Here is a 17,554-nt window from a genome sequence, read left to right on the forward strand (position 1 = left end):
GATAGTTTCAACAGCTAAAATTACTAACAATTGTGTGTCGACGATCCGGATGCACCAGATCGAGCACCAGGTAGTATACGTATTCTGCGAGAACTTTTTACAGATTTAAATTTAGTGAATGATGAAAACGATTCCAAATGGTGAATCGACGACCCAGGTGCACCAGGTCGCACCCCAGGTAGTTTATTATTCACAAACTTTAAATTTGTAAAATGTTTTCGTAGAATAGTATTAAACTGCCTTCTGCTCGACCTGGTGTACCCGTATTATCGACTCACAATTTTTAGTAATTTTTGCTGTTGAATTAATCTAAATTTCGAAAAAGTTTTCGTAGAATACGTTCTAAGATACCTGGGGCGCGACCTGGTGCACCCAGGTCTTCGCGTCGAATACGTATTCAACTACATGGTGCTCGACCTAGTGCATCTGATTCGTCGACTCACAATTTTTAGTTATTTTGGCTGTTAAAACAATCTAAATTTTGAAAAAGTTCTCGTAGAATACGTGCTAAAATACCTGGGGCGCGACCTGGTGCACCCGGGTCATCGACTAACCATTTAGAACTGTTTTCATTATTCACAAAAATTAAATTTTTTAAAAGTTCTCGTAGAATACGTATTTTACCTGGTGTTCAATTTGGTGCATCCGGATCGTCGACTCACTAATGGTAGTTATTTTGGCAATTGGCACAATTAGAATTTTTTCTAAGTTCTCGTAGAATACGTGCTAAACTATCTGGTGTGCGACCCAGTGCACCAGGGTAATAAACTTACCATTTAGAGACGTGTCGGCTTTTGGCAAACCTAAGATTTTCATTTTTAATGTAAGCTCATTTTCTCTGACACTTACACGTTCTTAAGAATATTTATTTGTGGTTAGCGTGTCCTAAGCATGGGAAACGGACAGGATCAAGGCTTGCGCAATGCTGTCATTCAGCCGTGACCCATGCTTCAGCCAGATATTTCCAAGTGTCTTGCCATGCTTGAGCCATGCAAACTTTTTTCACGCGGGTTGTTATAAGATTTTTTCTTTGGGCATGGTTTCTCAATCTATTGTCACTAAAAGTTTTATAGATAAATTAAAAAAAAAATCGTATTAACATTATTGGTCTCCTTGCTGTCAGTGAAAACGAAAATTTGGTCAGGGAAAATTCCACGAATTTCGAAATTGGATTTTTTTAGCAACTCTCGTTTATTGAAAAATTAAAATCGAAGAGCCACACTCTACATGTGCAAACTATCCGACTTTAAATAACTGATTCTGAATTCTTTTCTCTTCTGATATACCCCCCACCCCAGGAAATTTTTTAAAAATATCTACTGAAATTTCTGGTTTGCAGAATTTCCTGAATTGCGCAATGCATAAAACCTTATCCTCGAGATCAGACAGCTCACTTTTTTCTTGAAGTGCTTAAAGATCTGGTAAGTAGAGGAGACTTGCAAGACTTTAGGGAGCAGAATAAGTAGTCAGAGACGTTGGTTGGCGCAGGGGGTACCACTGGCAGGTAGGGGGGGAAAAAGCCACTGCAGGGGGTCTCTTGGCCCTGACATGTTTATCACACTCGTTTTTCTACTCGAGCCGTGCGTTATAATTTTTTGTGTGTGTTATGTTGCGTTATATGTTATGTGTTATGTGTTATGTATGTTATGTACTATGCTCACTCTGCTCTGCGGCTCCGTATGACTTTATAACGCTTTATGTTACTGGTGACAATCCTACTATGTTTTCCATGTGGATAACGTCGTAGAGAGAATTCGTGAACTTTTTTCTGTAGCTGCTTGCATTAACACGACAAGTCTTGTGTTCTCTTCCTACGTAGAGGTGTCGTTCCACGAAATACGAAAAGCACACGATGTGGGTAATATTGCTGATATGCGTTCTTGTTCCACTCTGAAACATTCAGGATTCATGAAAATAAACAATAAAGTTACATTTAAAGTAGATAGGATCACAAAAAGCTGGAGACTGGGGCAAGGTGGGTGACCCGGGCAAAGGTGACCATCGAGATAAAGTTGTTAACAATCATTTTGAAATAAGTGAATATCAAAAAGGGTGTCTACCCTACCTGGTAACCTTCAAAAACCTGGAATTTGTATATATCTGGAAAAACTTGGAAATGTCAGGGAATTTTTTTGTTGAAAATTTGTTTTGTTTGAAATTAGGTTTTTACCTGAAAATTAAACTACTCAATTTGTGATTCAACATTGATCGCTTTTGGTTAAGAATTTATGTATTTTGTTTTACTGGTATTCTTAGTAAAAAATTAATCTTTTCTCTAAACTGAAAAATCTTCCTTAGTTGAAAATTTAACTCATCTGGCAAAATCTTCCTTTTTGGTTTAATTCAACTGTTTTTTAAATTAAAATTAAAGAAATTTAAATGAGAATAAAATTCAATTTAAAATCCTATTTAACGTCCAATAATCAAATGAATAAGCAGAATTCCTGAAAATAAAACCAAGAATCCAGCGACCAAATTTGGACAACCACCATCAAATGTTCCTATTGATATTTGAAGAAAAAAAATGAAGAAAAACATTTTTCTGTCCTAAAAAAGAGAAGAAAATAATTTTCCTCTTCGCACAAAAATGTCTGCTTATGTATTTTTTAGTTAATCTTTATTTTTTGTTTGTTTGCCTTGATAAGGGTGCTGTATGGGTGCCGAAACGTTAGCGTTTATTTTTTACAGATGTTTTTTTGTTGCGATTTGACAATAATAATAAAAAAAAACGAAAGTAATAAAAAAAGGAAGGAGATTTGGTTGGTTGACTTCTCATTTTTCTTTCCTCTTTTTTCTTTTTGTCCAAGGATGAACCACATCCTCTTTTCTTATTTAGAAGAAAAAAGTGTTTTTCTTTATTTGTTCTTTTTTGAAATTTCAATAGAAACATTTTGTGGTGGTTGTGCAAATTTGGTCGTTGGATTCTTGGTTTTATTTTCAAGAATTCTGCACTTTTTTTATTAAAAATGACCATCTCTTTAGTTGAAAGATAATTATTACATTATTTGTTCAGAATTGTTCTTTTCAGGAATAAAAATTTAATTACTTGGTTGAAAGCTAAAACTATTTTTTTTAAATTAATTTTTATTTTAATGATTTTAATTTTAACAGTAAATTTACATCTGGTTGAAAACGAGCCATTTTGTTGAAAATTATGCTTTTTCCTTTTTGGTTTGAAAATAGTTTTGTTAACTGGAAATTTGACTTTTTTATTTTTGGTTAAAAGTTGATCGATTTTAGATCTGGTTAAAAATTAATGTATTTTCTTAAAAGTTTGTTCTCTATGGTCAAATTCAATTCTTTTTTATTAAAAATTAAAAACGTTTTTGGTAAAAATTAGCACATTTTTAGTTCAGAATTCATCTTTTTTGGAATAAAATTTTTAATCAATTCGCAGAAAATTAAACACTTCGGTTGAAAATTATATAAACTTCAACTATTTTGTTGAAAAATATTCTATTTTTCGATTGAAATTTTTTAATAACTGTAAATTTAACTATTCCAATTGAATATTCCATCTTTTCAGTTAAAAATGTATATCTTTGGTTTAATATTATTTTTTTTCACTAAAAATTAAAATTTTTAATTTTTACTCGATAATTATCTTTTCAAGTTAATAAATGAACATCTTAGTAGCAGCTTGATCTTTTGAAATTCAGCTATCCCATTTAAAGATTCTTTTTTTTCAGTTGAAAATTCATCACTTCGTTTGAAAAAGCACTTTTTTTCAAAATTAGTTTTTTTGTTGAAAATGTTGTTCATCCCTAAAATGTAACTATTTCAATTAAGTATTCCATAATTTTAGTTAAAAATTCATTTTCTTGATTGAAAATTAAGTTTTTTAACATACAAATTTAACCGTTCAATTTTTAGTTGACAATTTTCTTTTAGTTGAAAATTCAGGTATTTTGCTGAAAAATTCTCTTGGTTTGTAGAAATTCAAATATACCAGTTAAAGATTCGTCATTTTATTTGACAATTCGTTGTTTTTTAGATGAATTAATTTTTTTTTACTGAAAATTTAAATTTTGGTTAAAAATTTATCTTTTTAAGTTGAAAATTCAACTATTTCATTTAAAGATTCATTATTTAATTTGAAAATTCATACTTTTTGTTTAAAATGTAACTATTTCAGTTGAAGATTCATAATTTTATTTAAAAATCCATCAGTTTGGTTGAAAATTGATCTTTGATAGTTCAAAATTCCACTATTTAATTGCAAATTTTTATTTTTTAGTTAAATAATTAACTAATGTGTAGAAAATTCATAAACTAATTAAATTTGATCTAAATTTTAAGTATAAGGTGATAAGATAATTTTTTTTTCAAACTTTTGTTTAAATTCATTGTCTTTAGAGACAAATTCAAGAAAGGATTAATTATAATCTTAAAAATTCTTCTTTTTGGTTTGAAAACGTATCTTTATCATTATAAATTTCATCTTTTTTGTGCAAAAATGCAACTGTGGTTGAAATTAATTTGTTTAGGTTGAGGCCTCAGCAGTTTGATTGGAAATTCGTTTTTTTTTTAAATTTATTCGACTGTTTTTAATTCGCAATTAAAATCTTTTTTGGTTGAAATATCAACTATTATATTTTTTTTATCAGAATTTAAATTTGTTGATCAACCGAATACTTCAATTTTCTAACAAATTTTTGAATTTGGAATAAAAACGACTAATTTTCTACCCAAAAAGATGAATTCTTATCAAAAAATATAATAGTTGATATTTCAAACAAAAAATGTTTTCATTGCAAATTAAACATAACATGAGTTTTTAACCAAATAAGATTTTTTATAAAATAAAAGAAAAATATTTCAACTTAATTGTTGAATTTTCTACCATAATAATATCAGTTTAAACAAAACAGTTGAATTTTTCTTAACAAAAATATAATTTATAATTAAAATGATAAATTTTTGATCCAAACAGACGAATTTTCAACAAAATAGTTGAAATATTGATCAAAATAGATTTTTCAGTCAATAAAATTTTCAACCAAATAATAAAATTTGTAATAAAAAAATAATTTAAATTGTTTCAATAATTTTTCAATTTATGTATTAACTTGAATTAAGGTGAATTCTAATTCTACATGTACTAAATAAATTATTGCATACTTACTGATTTTATTAAAAAATTTAATTTATGAGTTATTATGAATTTACTTACAAATTTGAGGTTAGAATTAGAGGTTTCAATAAACTACTTTCAACAACCTTTTTAGAATAAATAATCGAACGGTAATCACAATCCATTTTACTTTTTTACAAAATAGTTGAATTTTCAACATAACAATTACATTTTTAACCAAATATTAGACTTTTTAATCGAAAGAGATAAATTACTAACAAAAAATATAATTATAGACTTTACAACAACAAAAAAAGGACTTCCAAACATTTTCAGTTTAAATGTATGCAAAAAATAAGAAAAAGAGGTATTTTTTGTTTGAATTCAACGGGTTTTTCTTTAAAATAAACATATTGATTGTTAATAATATAATTTTATAATATTCGTTCAAAATGCATATTTTTTATTGAAAATTGAACTAAATATTTGGTTGAAGTTTAAAAATTGTTCTACGTATTTTTAAACAAAATTTTAACTGTAATTAAATCTTTTTCATTTTGAGTTCGAAATTGATCTTTTTTAGTGGAACATTTTTCCTTTTTGTTAGAATACCTAATCTTTTTGGTTTGAAATGTCTTCTTTCTTGATTAAAATAAATACAACTTTTTGGTTAAAAATAAAGTGTTATTGTTAAAAATTCATATTTTCGGATTGTAAATTGACCCGCTTCACAGAAATTTTGTCTTTGGGCATACAAGTTCAACCAATTGGATACATTTTGTTCTCTTTCTTCGCTAATAAATTGTTATTTGTTGAAAATCCATTTTTTTGTTCAAGAAATTCATAATATTAGTTGAAGATTAATCTCTTTGGTTAAAATTTGTATTATTTTGTTGAAAATTTGTATTTTTGTTGCTAAAGATTAATTTTTTTACGGAAAATTAAAATTTCCCATTTTTGGTTGAAAATTGAATTTTTTAGTAGAAAATTCAACCGTTTGTTGGAAAATTCATGTATTTTGTTGAAAGTTCATCTTTTTTGTAGAAAATTAATCTTCTTTGTTGAAAATTCAACTGTCTTCTAAAAAAAATGATATTTTTGGCTTATAATTTTCATTATTTTTTGGAAATTCAACTGTTTTTAGTGAAATTCAATCTTTTTTATTAAAAACCAAATCATTTAGTTGAAAATTCAACTATTTGGTTGAAAGTGCCACTGTTTTTGATTGAAGTTTAATCTTTTTCGTTTGAATATTCGATTATCTGCTTAAATATGTATCCATCTTTTTAGATAGAAAATTCAAGTATTTTGTTGAAAATTGAATTATTTGGCTCAAAAGTAATCTTTTTGCTGGAAATTCGTCTGTTTTGTTGAAGAAGGTTCTTTTCGATTGAAAGCTTATTTTTTACGTCGGGAAAGTCATCTAGTTTATTCAAAATAAATAAATTTTAAAATTTTGATATGGAATTGTTTTATTTCGTTCTTAAAAGATTCTATGATGAAAATGTTGCAATATTGAAATGCTGGTATTTATGTATTAATAAGCAGTGAAAATAAAAAACTGACCAGGAAAAACCTGGAAATTTCGAAAATGAGATTTCGCGGCCACGCTGGTATTGTTAATTTAAGACTTAATGTTGAAGCAAATATGAATATAAAACCATTAATCAGAATGAAAAAAAAGTTATTAGAAATGCGTTTTTTTAAACATGTGATGTCCGTTCAAGGTCAGCTTGTCTCAGAATTAATATCACCACCTGTACCTCGTTTTACCAGTGAAAAAAAGACGCCTGCATTACGTAACGCATTAAGATGCCGAGATAACGGGGTGTAACAAATATTACGCTTTATTATTCATTTTCTGTTTATCGGACTGGTCATCTACAATCAACATAGCGAGGATACTTTTCTCCTTCCTCTTGGTAGTGTCATAGAAATTATACATGAGGCGAGAACGTATAACCATATACCCATACATATGGCCAGAAATGTCTGAAGATGAGTGCCATAAAGCGAATTTCGAGGAAGCATCCGCGTCCGAAAAAGTTAAAACTATTCGTTATAACCCTCGAAAAACGCTATGACTTTTATATCCTTTCTGTCGTAAACCATCGCGAGACATCACTCATTTCATTCTTTTTGCAGTTTCTATTTCTTTAGAATTTTTTTATATTTTCGACTTTTACTTTCCGGCACTTTTTTTTAGATGTATTTTACACGGGATATTCTATCAGCAAAAGAAATCGAAAGTAAAAACATAAAAATGTGGAACGTGAAATCGAAATTTTCAGTTGCAATTAAAGTAAAGAGTATAGATCTTACCATGATTGCGTCAAAGTCTTCGCCTGGGATGATTACTAGAAAGTGTTTCGGAGTGGTGCACAGTAGGGCCAAATGAAGTGTCCATGGATAAATTAACTTTTAGACCGATTTTGAATTTTGCTGAAAATAAAAGTTGATAAAAATTTAAAAAGAACTTGTCGAGGCATATTTTTAAAAAAGTTGTTTAATTTTTTTATGTAACAATGAAAATTCATTTAAAAAATTCGAAGATGCCCTTTTGTGGGAATTTACCCAATATATACAAAAATACACAGAATTAGTGGGGAAACTTGTCTTGAATGATGTCCAGCAGTATCAGATATTTCAGAAATTGTTTCCAATTTTTATATACAAATTAAGCAACGAAGGTTAGATTTTTAGTAGAAAGTGATATATAGCTACTTCAGATGTGTATTTTAAAGTGAAAATCTGAAGAAAACAAAATTTCGATATGACTTATAAAAAATAGACCATTTGTTATTTATTTAAACAAATGCACAAATTCGTCATTTTCAAATAGATTTGTTTCGTTTTCTAACAGCAAGAACAATAAATATCTTGCTTATGTTTTTTTTGTTCGATTCTTTGATTTCAGACAATAAGTATTATTTGTTTAAACAAAATTAATTAACAAATGCAAAGTGTTGTAATTTTTCAGTGAAACGAATTCTTTTTTTTAATCAACTTCAGATATGTTAAAATACTTCTTGATATAATACTTGGTTATAAAAAGTAGTTTCTATTTGTTTAAACAAATTAGGTAAAAAAATTTATTATTTTGAGATTTTTCAACATATAGATTTCGTTTTGTTAGAGAAATAAATTTATAATGTCTTGCTAACAGCTCTCTATATTTATTTTTTATTGATACTAAACAATTAGTCATTGTTGTTAAAACATGTAATAAACAAATGAATCATTTGGTCATGTTTTAGTAGATAAATTTAGTTTATTTAACACACTCAATTACATGTGTACAGATAATGGGCATCTAATGTGATATTCTGCTGTTAGACAACAATTCGTAATTTTTTAACAAATTTAATAAAGAAATTAGATTGAGGCCGTTTTTTATTGCAAAAACCAGATCCTCTTTTATGAAATCGACCACAATATTTAAGCAAGGTTTCCCTGTTAAGATACATCATTTTATTTGGAGAAGCATGAACGAACTGAGAGTTTATTTTATACATTTTTCATAATTTCGACTGTTTTTTTATAAATAATTGTAAAAATAATAAACTTGTCCTTTCAGATAATACAGTATTATAACAGAGAGACCTTATTTAAAAACTGTAGTCCATTTCATATAAAACAATATATTTTTCCCCTTAAAAAACGGTCTAAGAGTAATTTGTTTATTAAATTTGTTTACAAATTATAATATGTTGTCTAAAAGCAAAATATCACAGTAAAGGTCCATTGGTTATACATATATAATTGATTGTGTTATAGAAACTAAATTTATCTACTAAAACATGGCGAAATTATGCATTTGCTTATTACATTTTTTAAAAACAGTTACTAATTGTTTAGTATTAATGAAAAGATAACTATAGAGAGCTACAAACAAGGCATTAGGAATTTATTTATCTGAACAAATGAAATCTATGTGTTGAAAAATGATGAAACAATGCATTTCTTCATTTGATTTGTTTAAACAAATAGAAATGATTTTTTATAACCAAATATCATATTAAGAAGTATTTTTTCCATATTTTAAGTCGATTAAAAAAACGAATTTCTTTTACTGAAAAATGACAATATTATGCATTTGTTAATTAATTTTGTTCAAACAAATAACACTAATTGTCTGAAATCAAAGAATCGCACAAAAAACTTAAAGCAAGATATTTATTGCCCTTTTTGTAAAAAAAAAAACAAATCTATTTGAAAATGACGAATTTATCATTTGTTTATAACATTTATTTAAATAACTAACAAATGGTCTCTATTTTTTTATAAGTCATATCGACATTTTTTTGTCTTCAGACTTAGACTCGAAAACAAATATCTGAAGTAGCTATATATCATTTCAATTAAAAATCTAACATGTGTTGATTATTTGTTTATAAAAATTGTAAATAATTTTAAAAATATCTAATACTACTGGACATCATTTAAGACAAGTCTCCCCACTATATCTGTGTACTTTTGCACAACCTGGAGAAATACCCACAAAATGGAATCTTCGAAATTTAAAAAAAATGTATTTTCATTGTTAAATAAAAAAAATATAACAACTTAAAAAAAAATACCTCGACGACTTTGTTAGAAATGTCATAAGATTTCATTGAAAAAAAATTAAAAATCTGTCGAATATTTTGGGCTAAAGGTTAATTTGTCCACGAACACCTCATTTGGCCCAAGTGTTCTAGATTGATCTAAAGAAACAACAAACTTATAAACAGCAAAAGTATGCAGTGTCTAAATGAGTTTTAACACAAAAAAGTCTTGTCTTGGTTCTAACCTTCTGAAAAGTATTTTACAGATTCTTTTTCTTCATAAAAACTGTCACGGTTTAACTTCGAGAAATTTCGATCAATCGCGCTCGAATAAATTGCATTTTAAAATATAGTAACCTTTAGCATAGTGAAAGTGTTGAAACATTTCTTCCGAGCCGGTCATATATATGAGGTCTGTCAAGAAAGTATCTGGATAGAATTTGGGAAATAGCCAGGAATTACGGGGAACCAGATCAGGACTGTAAAGGGTCTGCCAAAGTTGAGGAAGGCCGTGTTTCGCCAGAAATTGTTGAATAAGCTGCGATGAATGGGTTGTCGTGGTGAAGGACCCAGTCGCAACTTTTCCACAATTTAGGTCGTTTCCTTCTTACTACGTCACGTAATCATTTTAGAAGTTTTTGGTAATAATGTTTGTTTACCGTTTGACTGAATAGATGCTGTGAATTACAAATTTTTGTATGATTATTAATTTCCCAGTTTAATTCAGAAACTTCGGGAGAAAAAAACCACAATTTTGATCTTCTAGTGGAGTTAAATTCTGTTTCCAGGTCCGTTTTAATTATCCACTATTTCTATTTTTAATTTTTCCATCTAGCAGATAAAATATTTATTCCAGTCTTATTATTTATTATATTAAGCAAAAGAGCAGCCTTAGAAAATATATTTAGTTCTGGTTTGAAACATTTCTTATGAGTGTATATCTTTCAGTTGCACCACCAGTCCTTGAGGACTGAATTTAACTCTCGATGAGCTAGATTCGCGTCTTGATAGTAAGATTTCGCCCGAACTGTAATGCTCTTGGTCCCACTTGTTTCCTCGGAGTACCACATCGTAAGATAGATGCTTCCGGGAAGCCTCTTGATCCCAAACTTTCTGAAAGACCGACTATCTACGGGTCCAGATGTTGCGGATCCTTTAGTCAATGGTCTGTGACATCTTCAATGAGATAAACTCGATTCGTCCACAGATAAGGATTTTTTACAATTGCAATTCTAAAATTCATACTTGGAACTTCAAAAAGCCAAATCAAAGCCAGATTAAAGAAATAATTTCATTTAAAAACTTTTCATATATGCACACAAATATTCCGGGTGGTTTGAAAAACATCAATTTTTAAAAAGTGGCAGTGCATCTTGTTATATTTTTTTCTAAGTCATGTAAAAAGATTACTGTATTATAAATTGACGTTATCGTCACAGTTTTAAAATATCACTTTTCTATAGTTATTTTTTCAAAAAGAAAAAATATCGTTATTTTTAAGTTTTCGTAGCTCCTTACAGTTTCGTCAGGTGTCGATCCCTCTATCGCATTTTTTTCCCAGGAAGGAAAATTAGAAGAGGGGCAGTTTAGGAAGTTTGGGGAAATAAGGGTAAGGAAGTAATAGAAGTGAGGGGAAATGATGGGAGAGAAAGTAGGGCAAATAAGGTGAGTATTTGGAACTGAGGGGAAATTTGGGAAGGGAGTGTAGGGGAAATAAACAAATAAGGGAAGAGGAAACATGGGAAATGAGGAAAATAAGGAGTGCGGAAGGTAGGGGAAATGAGTAGCGGGTAAGTGAGAGGAAATAAACGAAGTAGAATTAGGGGAAAGTGGGGTAAGTGAGGAGAAATGATTGAAGGGAATTAGGAAAAGCGAGGGAAATGAGGTAAGACTGGTAAAAGAAAATCGAGTTAGAAGAGTGTTATGTGAAGAGAGGAGAAAGAAATTCTTGAAATTCTTTCAATTTCAAAAGCCTTTAGATCTTGAAATGTTTGAAATCCGTCGCAATTCCTTAAAGTAAAATTTAATTTATTCCATAAAGTTCTCTAGAAAATGTTCAAAATTCCTTAAGACTCCTTAACTCCCTAGAAGTCTTTGAAATCCTTGGAGAATATATTAAATTTTTTCAAAGCTAATGAAATTGCTTCAAATGCCTTAAAATGCATTCAAATCTTTAGAATCCCTTTAAATTTTATTACCTAGAATTTAGTTATCAACATAAATCCCTAAAAATCACTTGATATCTTTGGCAATCAAAAAAATTCATAAAAATAGAAATCGTATAAAATTTTATAAATATCAATTAAATTCGAATCATTTATTGAAGTTCTTCTAAAAAAATCCGAATCCCTAGAAATATCTATAATCTTTTTAAAATCTTGGATATTCAATAAAATCCTTTATATTGTGTGAAGTTCCTTGAAATACCTGAAGATCCCTCAAAATATTTGTAATCGCTAAAACTTTCAGGGTAATTTTTTTTTTTTAAACTTAGTTATCTAAAGATTTTTTTGAAAATCTTTGGAAATCGTCAAAAAATGTTTCAAATCTTCTGAATTGTTTAAATCTCTTGAAATTCTTTGCAATATTTTAAAATAATTCAAATTATGCAAAGTCTTCTGACATTTTTTTAATTTCTCCATGGCCCTAAACATTTTTTAATGCCTTAAAATCCTTAAAAATTAAATTAAATCATGTGAAATTCCTTGAAAAGCCCTAAAGTCTTTGGAATCACTAGGAGTCCCTTGAAATTCTTTTATCTAAAAATTATTTATTGAACAATCTCTTCAAAACTATGGCAAGTTTACAAAATTCTTTGAAATCGTTCTTAATTTTTGCAATGTTTTTAAATTCTGTAAACAGCTTTAAAATCTTGAAATTGTTGAAATGCATTTAATAATTTGAGACTAAAATTCAAATATTTGAAAAAAGTACAGAGCCTAATTCTAGAGAATCTGTTCATCAAATTTTTTCTAGAATCGCGAAAAAATTATAAGACATTTATTATAGCTGGGAAATCATTGTAGAGCTGTAAACTAAATTTCTTATGTAATAATAATTTTTGTAAGGGGTGAATTAAATTTCTAAAATAACAAAAAAACTAGTTACAGTAATAGAGAATGTATAACAAATGTTTTTTTAGAATTAAAAAAAATGTAACGTCCAATTAGTTTTCCAATTGAACAGAAATTCAATAAAATATTATTTCAAAGCATGAAAAATATAATAGAGAAAGTAAAAAATGCAACTGTGTATACAGACATACCTGTAAAAATTGAAAAAAAAAAAATAAATTGGGCAAACTAGTAGATCATTATATATGAGAAGTAGAGAACATGAAAGATCTATTGATAATAATTTACAAAATACAGTTTTAGCTAATCCTGCTTATGAACACACACATAATTTTGATTATGATATGAATAAAGTTATTATTCTTGAATTTGAACCAAATTTAGACAAACGCCTTCTTCTAGAAATGATACATATTCAACGTGACAATAATAGTATTAATTTTAGAACAGACATTCAAGGTCTCAGCAACATTTACAGTAAACTTATTTCCAATATTCGTATTCCGAAATAGAAGTAAAATTTCAACTTTATTTAAATTTTACGCGGTCTTTCTTTAGTTACGTATATATAACCATGCATAACCTAACCTCTAAATTACCTATTAATATGTTAGTATTGCTGTGGCTGTCGTGATCAATCAACCTTACAACGCGAAATTCGTCATCAATACAAAACAAAATGTAATAAAAAAATAGCAGAATCTCAAGGATGTTTTCCTGTAAGTTTATAATAACTTGTATCTAAATACTAAATTAAAAATTTTAAAATTAATAACCTAACCCTTTCATAAACAATTTCTGGTTCGGATGAGATTTTTTTAGCTTATATCGTAAATTATACGTTTTTAATTTTCAAACTAATTTAAATTTTACAATGCATATTCTGGTCTTTTGACTTCTTTTTTTTTTCTAATATGTAAAAATTATACCCGAACAACTATAATGGTACCATACAATTTAATTGAAATTTCAAAGTAGTCTTCAGCGATTTTTTTTTTATCTCCATAGTAAGTAAACATCAACGACTAGTAAGCAGATACAAATTGAATAATTTCTATCTTATTCTTTAACATATACATTTTTCTTCTCGAATAAGCCTTGAAAAGGACCTGAAAATCAGTTTAAAACATGTCGGCAAATTGGTTATACTAAAAAAATTTTAAAAAAGCGGTATAGGCCTCAAAAAAATTATTTAGTAATAGAGAATGTTATTTAAATCAATAGAGACAATTTATTTTAGGTATAGGTCCCTAAATTCATCTTGGTTTCTAATGTCATTTGAGATGGTTTATAAATTACAATATTCTTATCACATGACCGACAATATTGAAAACACAAAATAAAATTACTTTTATGAAATTTTTCATTACAGTCGTATTCATCTTGTAAATCGGCACGCTGTTCATCCATTGAAATTCTCTCTAAAAACAGTATTTTGAAAGTTATTACAGTGAAACTCTTGAAGAGCCCTCCTTTCTATAGCAATTCCGAAAATTGACGTCGCGCCGCATGTAGGTTTAACAGGTACTGCGCGTGGTGCGTGGGATCTACGGCTGTCACTCAGGCAAGCAGTCAGGCGTGAACAAACAAAAGTGGAGCGGGCTATAATGAGTTAGTTCCCACTCATCGTCAGCCCAGAAATCGGCGCTATATAAGAGTTTCGCTGAATTTGTTCGAAGTGTTCTTAATATATATTATATATCTAAGTAACATTAAACAATAAAAACATGTGCAAAAACAGGTTGTTTGTTGTACAATTTTATATTTTCAATTTTTTTTTTTTATAATGGACTTCTTATGAAGTATCGAGCGAAACGTCTACAGCAGGAAAAATATCTAATGCATTTTTCGCTGCAAATCATCGACAGTTGTGGAATCAAAGACAAAAAATAACTTCCCTTTGCTTATTTCTTGAATTAGTTTTTAGTGAAATTAATTGTTTAATGGTTTTTTTTTCAATAATACTCCGAAGATCAGAAAAAACTTATATGCATGAAGTATCAAGGAAAATATCACCAACAAGCCATTTGACTCCTTTATTGATCTTGCATCTTTTTTATTCCACATTCTTAAATGGTAAATTTCATTTTTGAAAGCATTCAATTAAAAAAATGGTAAAGTTTCAAATCTTTTCAGAGTATAATAGAAACAATAAAATTGTTAAAATGCATCAAAAGGTTGTAATAAACTAGGTGTTGCTCTTACAACTACTGTCAATAAGTCTCTCCTGAAGAGGAAAGAAGAGAAGCAACTAATTTTTTAAATCGTATATTAAAAAATTGGTCAGTTGGGCCAAATATTTGGTCTCTAAGATATGGTAATGTTATTCTATTAGTTGAAACAAACATTTTCTTAGTTGCTGGTACTACTTGGTCACTACAACTAATTAATTGTAATGCTAACTAATAAAATCACAACATCTGGAAGTTCAATCTCTGAAGTCTCATGAGAGGCATGTTATAAAAAGCAATTGAAAACATAAAACTTAGCAATACAAAACATATTGTGTCTCACAAAATTTATTGTCAAATTTTAACTAAGAAGATAATATAGACTGATTATCCTTTAAGCAATAATTACCTTTCCAAATATTGATTTCAGAGCAAATTAAAATTGAGAAAATTGTGTAGATTTATGAGAGGAATACTCTATAAGTAAATTTGTTAAGACAAATTTTTCTCTCCATATTGTTAGTTATATGAATCCGATTTGCTTCAAATGTATACAGTAATCTTTTTTTATAACAAAAATTAGGAATCACCATAACTTTTGGAAGCTTTATGTTTTTTGAACCAGCTTAAGTTGGAGTCTAAAAAATATTTAAAGTGCAACTGATATTAGAATAAAAATACACTTTTTCTTTGGGTTTGATCTAATGAGAACTCACTAATGTGATTCGCAGTTTATCTACCATTTTGCTGACTACGTTTTAGTTCGTCTGAATATCTCGAACGGTAAGCGGTTCGGAAATACTTTGAAGATGACTCCTGGTGATTAATTATATTTCTGTAGACTGCGCCAGTTTCGAGCCAGCCAAGAGAGGATGAAATAAAGCTATCTGAAGTTGCGGAATTTGCATTATCAATTGAAGCTTTCAGTGTAAATGGACAAATCGGACCCACATCGGACGAATACGAGTACATATGACATTTTACTAGGAAATATGCTAATGTCTCTAAAATCATATACAGGGTGGCCACTGACCGGGCGAACCGGGAAAACCGGAAATTAGCCTGGAATTTTGAGCACCGAGAAAAGTCCGGGAATTTGATTGAAAACCGTGAGTTTTTTGGATTTGTTTTCACTTTTAATCTTTCAAATACCAGCTCCTTTTATATTTGAGAATGAAAACTTTCTGTTACCAAATAGAGGGCAAATTGAAGTATGATTACCTATCGAAAATCAAAAATATATTTTTTAGATCCCGGATCACAAACTCCTGAACTATGTTCGAGAAATTCGGCCCTTTTCTTGCGAAACGTCACAATTTATTTAAAAAAATAATATCAGTGGCTATCTTGTCTAGAATTTTCACTTCGGTTTATTACTAGAATCGAATACGAAAAACCAACTGTTTATGGTTGATAGTTAAGTTTTTAAAATATGGACATTCTGTCTGGAAAATCAATTTTTGCTAGAAAAGTCGTATTTTTGTTGAAAGTGAATTCTAGTTCATTGAAAACTCTACTATTATATTTTTGGCACAGAATTAATTTCTTTTGGTTGCAAACTACTATGTGGTTGAAAATTCAATTATTTTGTGGAAAATTGAACTATTTCAATAAAGTCATACTTTTTGGTCAAATTTTGTACTGTTTGCTGAAACTTTGTCTTTTTGGATGGAAAATTCGTCCTTTTGGATTGCAAATTCATCTTTAGCAAGAAAGGGATATTTTTTGTTTTTGAAAATTGATCTTTTGCGTGTGAAAGTGAATTACTTTTAATATAAAAGTATAAGAACATGTTTTTGTTTCAAAATTAATCACTTTTGGTTAAAAATACTACTATTTGGTCGAATATTTAATTATTTTGTTGAAAATTCAGTTATTTTTCCTAAAAGTCCAACTTTTTGATTGAAAGATTTTTTTTTTCAATTTGAAAAGTCTAATACTTTGTGTGCAGAATTCATATAGTTTGGTTGAAATTTTTGGATTGATTTTTTAAACATTCGTTTTCTTTCAGAAAAGTTCATACTTTTGGATTGAAAAATTCATATTCTTGGCTGAAAATTTAACTGTAATCTAAAATATTCGTCTTTTTTAGTTGAAAACTCAATCACTATTTGGCAAAAAATTCAACTTTGTGAATTAAAAATCAGTCTTTTCACTTAAAATTTCAACTATTCCATTGTAAATGCAACTTTGTAGTTAAAAATTTATTTTTCCTGGTTAAAAATTCCTCTTTTTTGCTTAAAAATTAACTTTTTTTGTACGTTTATCTTATTCGGTTTAAGAATATATAAATTAAAAAAAAATCAAATTTTCAGCTATAAAAGTCAACTCTTTTGTTAAAAATTCGTCTTTTTGGGTTAAGAACTCCTGTTTTTTTCGTTGAGTACTCCACTGTTTTGTTACAAATGAATATATTTTCACTTGAAAAAGGGAAAAAGCCGAAAATTTTTTTCACCGGGAGAAAAACCGCGAAATTACTCGGAGTTGGATTAGTGTCCGCGATTTTTTATTCGATTGAACCCAAAAGAATATTAAAAGTATTTTGGTATTTTATTACACTCAATTTTTATATTGAAAAAACAGGCAATAAAAAAGGACTTGGTTGTCTATAATGACAGTAACATAAGTGATGCTGTTTCCACTTTTTGTAAATAAATTTTGAAATGTTTGGAATTTTTAAAATCCGGC

Source organism: Belonocnema kinseyi, chromosome 2 (genome assembly GCF_010883055.1).
Source record: "Belonocnema kinseyi isolate 2016_QV_RU_SX_M_011 chromosome 2, B_treatae_v1, whole genome shotgun sequence".
Classification (NCBI taxonomy): Eukaryota; Metazoa; Arthropoda; class Insecta; order Hymenoptera; family Cynipidae; genus Belonocnema; species Belonocnema kinseyi.